This window comes from Cyprinodon tularosa, unplaced genomic scaffold (genome assembly GCF_016077235.1).
Source record: "Cyprinodon tularosa strain WSP-4 unplaced genomic scaffold, ASM1607723v1 ctg1122, whole genome shotgun sequence".
Taxonomy (NCBI): domain Eukaryota; kingdom Metazoa; phylum Chordata; class Actinopteri; order Cyprinodontiformes; family Cyprinodontidae; genus Cyprinodon; species Cyprinodon tularosa.
In genome coordinates, this window is record NW_024037919.1 from 116,149 (window position 1) to 124,561 (window position 8,413).

General features: G+C 38.7%; 1 long non-coding RNA gene across 1 annotated transcript; it reads right to left on the reverse strand.

The window, feature by feature from the left end:
• Nucleotides 1-4,590: 4,590 nt before the first annotated feature.
• On the reverse strand, nucleotides 4,591-4,879 carry LOC119793529. Its single transcript, XR_005282104.1, has 2 exons — nucleotides 4,811-4,879; nucleotides 4,591-4,718 (listed from the first exon to the last, which is right to left on the reverse strand). It is a non-coding gene; the product is annotated as an uncharacterized LOC119793529 (long non-coding RNA).
• Between the last annotated feature and the right edge of the window lie 3,534 nt (nucleotides 4,880-8,413).

An 8,413-nucleotide genomic window follows, 5' to 3' on the forward strand; every position in this document is an offset into this window, starting at 1 on the left:
CGGTAGAAAAGCTTTGCTGTGACTCAGGAGCGCCCCCCTCCGGCTCCACCAGGTGGAGACCGACAGGAACCGATGAGGCTCGCAGAGCTACAGGAATATCTTTGCATACTTTTAGGTATTCATTACAACTACAACACAGATTACATTTGTTGGTAAAATCTCTATGATTTAGGAAAACACCATTTAGTATGGAAGCCCGCTTCTGCCACATGAAAGTAAAAAAAATACAGTATGATTTAAGGAGGGCCAGCCCTCCTTAAATCATACCGTACCTAGCCTCGGGCTGAAGCTCCTATCCGTGACAGTAAATAACTCAAGGAGCTCTAGAAGTAATCCAATGTTAACTACCTCAATGATGCATGCAGTATATAAAGCCCTTCCCTGTCATGCTCATCCTGTGACAGTTGGCATATGGTGTAATTTTGTATTACTTTAAACTGTAAAATCCTTGCAACAAACTAAATTATAATAAATCTAAAATTCTTTCTTTAAACCAAACTATGATGTTCCTCGAATATTTGGCGATTTAAATGTTTAAATATTTTTGCAAAAATATGTTGCGGTGCATGATGGGGTTATTGCATCTAAAGGTCTTACGTGCATTGTTGCCAGGTTGGGATGTTTCCCAATCTGGCAGTTTAAGATGGCCGTCTATGGGTAAAAAATGTTTTTCTTTAGATTTATGGCCTTAGAGATCAATAGACTTTGGTTGTAATTGGACGAATTTGCGTATATCCAGGTGGTTTATGAACCTTTTTTGGGCTGGAAAACATGAGTCAGTGACATCTGGCAACCCTGCTGATGTGAGTGTGGATGTTAGGCTGCAGCAGTCACTGTGGCGTCCGTGTTAATAACAGGGGGGGGGGGGGGGGTCCATAAGTGGGCTGGTGTAGATGGAAAAATGCCAGGGCCGAAAATCGTTCCCAGTCCGAGCCTGCCAGGATCCATATTCATTAAGCTCCATAGTAAACTAGCCCCACCAGCCAGCGGCCAAAATCAATCATTTTTGCCTGCAGTGGTCTACCCTGGATCAATGCCCCAGGCCCTAAATCTGGCGGCCCAATCACAATGCAGAGATGTGTTTTGAATTTCTGGATGCGAAGTGGGCGGGGTTTTGAGGGCGCGACGTCAAAGCTGCGCGACGCTGGAGAACGCACAACAAGGAGGATGGCAACAACTATTGAACAGTAGCATGAACTGCGGCAGCAGCAGCTTCCAGTGGAGCGCTCCATGGAAAGTTAAAAGTTCTCTTTTCTGTTGTTCAATAAAAGTACGTTTTCATTTTTTTTTCATTTCATTTATTGTTTATTTGAAAGGGGACAGTGTACATTAATCAACATTAAAACAATGTAAATATACCCGAGTTAGCTAAAGAGCGCTAATTTTCATCGGTTGTCCCCCAGCCAGATATTAAAAAGGCAACCTAAACACAAGTATAAAATCACAAGATAAAATTACAATACCAATTACATAAAAAACATTATGGTTAAGAAATACAATTCATGTAAAATAATTATAAATTATTTAAACAACACAGAAAACCTTAGTGCCCACAAATGTGTCTCTCTACAAGCCATTTTTTTTGCATTCTTTTTGAATGAAGAGAATGACAAAGAGTCTCTGATGGTTTCTGGCGCTGTGTTCCATTGCTGAGATGCTCTTACGGAGAAGACAGCCTGACCAAAGGCTGTTTTTCTCCGGGGGAAGATGCAGTCTTCCCTCACTGCCCCTCTGGTTACCCTGACCTCACTGGATCTGAACTGTACAAAGTCACATAGTGGAGCTGGTGCTAAACCATGTCTGATTTTATAAATTAAACAGATGTTGTTGAACTTGATAAGATTGTTCCAGGTAAGTAACTGATATTTCCTCACAATGCTACAGTGATGGTAATGGTATGGTTTTTTTATCCAGTATTTTTAATGCTTGTTTATATAATGTTTCTAATGGTTTTATTGTAGTGAGTATTGGACCAACTTATTAGACAATATGTTATATGGGATAAAATCATGGGAAAAAAAATATGATTTAGCAGCTTCAGTTGAAACAAAATCTCTAATGAATCTGAAGTTTGCTAAACTAAACTTCTTTGGATATGAGTTTTGAAATTGAGATGCGAATCTATATGTTAAACTAAATATTTATATTCAGTGACGACCTGTAATCTTTCTCCAGATATTAAAATTTCCGGTTCTATATTTATGAGGTTGTTTTTTGAAAAAAATCATGGTAACTGTTTTAGATACTGTATGTTCAGTTGCAGACAGGATTGCTCAAGCCAGGTTGAGATCAGTGACATGGCCTCAGTTAGTTTTGCAGCAACTTCCTCTGTGGATTCTCCATAAGCCAAGATAGCTGTGTCGTCTGCATACATCAGAGTGTCACAGTTCTTACACACAGATGGTAAATCATTAATATATAGACTGAAAAGAATTGGAACTACAATTGATCCCTGTGGAACACCAGTTGATAATAGTAAGGGGGTGGAATTGTATTGGTCAATTCTTACACTTTATGAACGAGATGAAAGGTATGAATTAATGAGGCTAATGAATTTGGAGGAAAAATTAAATGCACTGAGTTTGTACAGTAAAACTGAATGATTAACTGTATCAAAAACTTTACGAAGGTCTAAAAAGATTTGTCCCACTATCCTTCCTTTGTCCATATTGGATTTAACCTTTTCCATAAAATAACTTGTTGCCGTCTCTGTAGAATGATTAACCCTAAATCCAAACTGCATTGAGTGTAAAGGAAAAGAGCTGCAATTAAGATGATTAATGATTGTTTTGCAACCAGTTTTTCAAAAACTTTAGATAATGTTGGCAAAATGCTAATAGGTCGATAATTAGATGTCAGAAGAGAGTTACCACCTTTAAATATGGGAATGACGCTAGCAAATTTCCATGGCTCATTGGTCTAGTGACATATTAATGATGTGTTAGTGAACCCATATTCGTTTTAACATGTGTGTGTCCATCCCATACACGTCTTTTGCTCTTGAATACTTAAGCTGTTTAATTGCCTTTTCCACATCCGATATGGATACAGATGTTGGATATAGTGGGGGCTCAATTAACAATTCTGAACTAATGGCAGGTATGTTGTTATATTTCACAGGAAAACTTTTGACTATGGTCTCAACAGAATCAACTAAATATTCATTTAGTGTCTGTGCCACATCAGTCTGATCCTGCAAAAGCATGCCATTGTTCTTCAACTGTATTAAATTGTTACTGGAAAAAGTTGTACCTGTTAATTTAGTAATTTGTCCCCAAATAGCTTTTGGGTTTTCATGACAGTTTTTAATAATTGTGATAAAAAAGTCTGCCTTTGCTTTTCGTAGTTGTCTTGTCACTTTATTCCGTAATGAAACAAATTTTTGTCTCTCACAAGATAGTTTGGACTTATTGGCTTTTTTAAGGGCATTATCTCTGTCTTTCATTAAATGTTTGATGTCGTCACTGAGCCAGGGAAGAGAACACTTTCTGCTTTTGTGTTTAAGTGTCACTGCAAATTCATTAATTTTTGTCTGTAAGCATTTAGTGAATTTCTGACTAATTATTTCCAGTTCATTATCCAATAGTAGAATGTCCCAGTTCATATTTCTAATTGCAGTGTAAAGTTGTTCCTGTTTGTTCCTTGGAATGCCAGTGAACTCCTTCTTTCCGGAATAGGCTGAGAATCGCTGTCTGGTTAATTTTCTTGTTATCAGCACCATGTTATGATCTGAGAGACCAGTCAACATATTGTATGATTTTGTGATCCGTTCAGGATGATTGGTGAAGATTAGGTCAATTTTAGTGCTACAAGTGTTTGTAATCCGTGTCGGTTGTTACGGCTGCAGTGGGTCTCTGCTTTTTCTTTTAGGGTCCTGGAGGCAGGCCTTCTGCAGGTGTTATGATTTTTCCCTGATTGGTGCTCTGCTGCTTTAAAAGCTGTCATGCTGCAGCAGTCAGCAGGCTTTTTTCCTCCTCTCCCTCTTCAGAACTTCAGTTGGTTTGGTTTGGACCTTATGATTGAGTTTTGTTAGGTTTGTTTTGCGTTTGTTTATTTCTAATTGGTTATGGGTAGTGATGGGTTGATGAGGCGTCATGAAACGTTTCGACACATTACCAAACTGTATTGATACAGTGTCGATACTGTGTCACTGAATACTGACACCTGCTGGACATTAAAAATCCCTACAGGCAACCTAGCTGACAGAGTTAACTGACACTGATTTGATGACCTATTATATACACTAATATGATGCAATTCATTGTATGATGCATTGTATTATTATTAAAACATATTTGATATTTTAGACACAGTCAATGAATAATGAGAACCTGCATCATAATGTAATAATCTCTAAGTAAACATGTAGTAAATGAAGATGCTTGTTCACTGGTATTTTTTTTACAATTTTTTATTCAAAAAAATAAGTTGTTGCAACGTTTTGAAATTCAGTCTGTTGCACTTTTTTGATATTAGTTCTCCAGCTGTGGAAAACACCCGCTCACACGGCACAGATGAAGCTGGAGTGCACAAAAATGTTAAGGCCAGGCGGAAGAGGTTTGGATAAACCGTCCTTTGGTTTTTCCAATATACAAGAGGATCCTGGGACCTCGCAATATTGCCCTCTGCCATGTATCTCTGCACCTCAAGGATGGCATCAGCTGTGGCACTTTTGGTCTGCCTCCCCACTTCGAGATCAAAATGTTCCCAAAGGTCATCTAAAAAAAAAAAATAAAAATAGTATTTTAGTACATGATTTAAAAACAACAAAGAAATGATGCTCAATATCATGCCTGAAGTGGGGGCAGACAGCTGTTGTGAAGATGTTCCCGGCTGGGGCTCATTTGAGCTTCCAACTATTGAGGCACATTCTGTCCGCAGCCTGCTGTACTTCCATTTTCACTCGTTCCCGTTCCTCCTCGCACTTTTTGGCCAACAGTTGTTTGATGGTCTGAAAACCACACCAAGTCAAACCAGAAGAAAATCAATATATTTAAAATAAATTTGATGAATAAACTACCACTTTAGATAATTTCCACACAAACCTTTCTGGTTGGCAAAACATATGAGGGCTCAAGGAGCTGAACCAGCTCCCTGAACCCTTCATTCTCCACAACAGCGAGGGGCTGGCAGTCCTTTACAATGAAATTAAGCACAGCCTCATCAAGCATCTGCTTCCTGGAAGCTTGATGGTTTAAAATGAGAAAGTGTAAATTATTCAGAATTATCAATAAAACAAAGTCAGTAAGTTGTAAAATACCTGTATACCTGAGTTCATCATGGGTGTATCATGGATTTCACGCTCATGCTTGGCCTTATAATGCCTCAGCATTGAGGAGGTGCTGTTATTTAAATATGCAAGCTCTGTTGAGCAATTGCGACATTTAACCTGCAGAAAATAACACGAACAGTAAACTAAAGGTCACTTTGAAATGAATTTCTACTCAGAAAATCAAGTGGAAACTCTGAGAGGAACAGGATGAAACAAGGAAATTAAAACAAATACCTTATTTTCCGAAATGACATCAAAGTGGTCCCACACGGCAGAAACCTTTCTTTTTGCTTGAGGAAGCTCCATAATTTTTTGATGAATTTTATATTCGCAAAACACGCAAGATTGTTTTGGCAGATGCGCTTCCTTATAAAGGCTTGTCAATCAGTTCGAAACATCGGTCTTCGGACTTCGGACTTTTCCGTAGCGATACACACGTCGACACAGGTTTCGCTCTATGAGACGAACACATGCGCCGACGCATCGGTGTTGCCCGACCCATCACTAGTTATGGGTTTTGTATTAATCTGTTTTGGCTTCTTATTTCAAGTAATCCTTTTTCAGGTTTTACTTAATATAATTTAATAAATTTCCTTTTTTTATTAACTCTGAAAATCCTTGTGTGGTCTCCATTAATGTTACCCCACCTAACAAGCCAGGTGGACGTAACATTGTGGGGGCTTGTCTGATTCATGTGGACTAATTATGCTTAATTGGCCTCATTGTTTGTCTTCAGGTTGCAGTTACATGCCCCTGATTTTGGTTTTCCTGTGTTGCAAGATGTTTGTGGGTTTTTGGGCTACTTTAAGGTCTTTGGAACTGTAAAGGAAGAAAATATTCTAACATAGTTAACTTTGGAAAAAGGTTGGCTTTTCATTTTCTTCCCTCTCCAGGTCCACCCGGCGAGCTGCGTTTGGTAATATGAAAATCAGCAAGGCGTGTTGACATCACAGAATTACAGAGTTTAATCCAATATAAGACAATGCATAAACTTAGAAATAAGACAATGCACAAACCTACACCAGAAACTGCAGAACAACAGAAACATACATTCAGTTACCTGAGGTAAAGAAAAATAGAAAAGAGAGAGGCAAAGATGCGTCTTTGGAGAGAGCTGGTGCAAAAGCAAAAAAATGGCAGCTATCTGAATTTTTGCCCCTGTGCACAAAATTTTATAATGTAGATAAGTCCTTCCCTTTAGTATAAGGTCGTCCAGCTTGACCAATTGGAAGCTACTTTGGACACTCAGAAAAACTAATTTACGGCCGGGCCCCCCACTGGATTCTAAGGTCATCTGGCTGTCATGAGATAAAGTTTAACAGAATCGATGTGGAATGTTGAGGGCCCCTTTTCCTGCCATAAATCTCAAGAACAAACTTAAATTCAGTATTTTGGTTCAGGGAAAGGTTATCTTCACAGCTCAATCTTGCTCTTTTGCACCATTCCACCCCAAAAGATTGAATCCTGCCTTAAACCACATAGAATCAACAGAACATGAGATACAATTCCTTTTTCTCACATATAAAACATAATATTCAATCTAACATATTCAATTACCCCATTAAACATATATCCTGAGCAATTTTCTAATAGTAAACAAAACATTTTCATTCAAACAATTTCAATTTGATTCTGATATTCACACAGATAGTACAACTTTCAATTAAAAAACATGATATTAATACTTAGAAAAATGTCTTAAAAACTAAATGTTAGTGTTTTAACATTCTACATTTTATTCAGTATCACAGCATCTCAGAGGTTTATTCTGGAAGACCTTTGATCTTCTGTAAACCAAGGAGACCTCTCCCCTGAGGCTCAACTGTTATTCACCCCCCAGGAGATACTCATTTTAAGGCCTCCTGTGCTTTGAATACTTACCCATTAGTAGTTTTAAATCATTAACACAGCCTTGTTCAAAATTAAGAAATATGTTCAAGCGAGAGTGTTTACACATGCCATAAGATTAACTGTAATAAAGTCTAAAAATAATCATTTTTCTTTAACAGAACCTTACTAGATTTTGGACATTTTTGGTGTTCCATATGTCTGTTGTTGGAGGTCCATGAGGATTTTTGCTCTTTTGTTAGAGGGGGGGGGGGGGGGGGGGGGGGGGGTCTCTTTGTTTTGTGTCAGGTAAGTGCTATCTGGTGTTTGTTGTTTGGCAACTCCATTTTAGTCGACCCTGTTTATTATTTTAGTTTGTTATTTTTGGGCTGGACTCTGGGCTGAGGGCACCGCCGTGGTTTGCTGCCTGAGAGGTTTTGGCCTGGAGGGATTTGCTGCCAGCGGTATCTTGGTGCTTAAAGTGCCTTGGCTCTTGGAGGAAAGCCTGAAGACTAGGCTAAGGTTAGTCAGGGCTTTGATCGGTTAGTTAGTGGTAGGATAATGGAGTTTTGCCATTTGTTTGTACCAGTTATGCACTTCCTGATTGTTGGTTAAAAAAAAACAAACAAACAAGAAAATTGGTGTTTTCTGATTAGGTTGGTTTGTTGGATTATTTTTTGTTGAAAATGGATACTGTGGGTTCTTTTTTGGCTTCCCCAACTTTAGGACTGTTGGAAAAGCTTACTAAGGAGCAGATGCATCAAGTAGCTGAACACTTTGAAATTGACCTTGGAGTTACAAAAGGATTTAAAAAACCCCAATTAAGGAGTTTCTTAAAAGACAAACTTGTACAACTAAATGTCTTTGCCATTTCTTTTTCAGATGCTGATGTGTCAGATGTAACTTCCCGGGGCTGGTGCTTCAAAGTTGGATGATGACTCGCCAGGTCCAACGGTATCTCAAGAGTCTCAATTAAAGGTTCAATCTATGAGAACTGAGATGGAAATGCGGTTTGAGGTGGAAAAATTGCGGCTAGCACATGAGCTTGAGGAGAGAAAACTAGCTTTACAAGAAAAGAGGCTAGCGCATGAACATGAACAAGAAGAAAAGAGGCTAGCACATGAACATGAACAAGAAAAGAGGCTAGCGCATGAACACGAAGAAAAGAGGCTAGCACATGAGTTGGAGGTTAAGAAATTATCGTTGGAAGCTGAGCGCTTGAAGTTGATGTCTGAGGGCAGGTTAAGTGGTGGATCTTTCAATCTGTCTCAAGGTGGTGATAGGTTTTCTGGACATAACTTGGTTAACATGTTG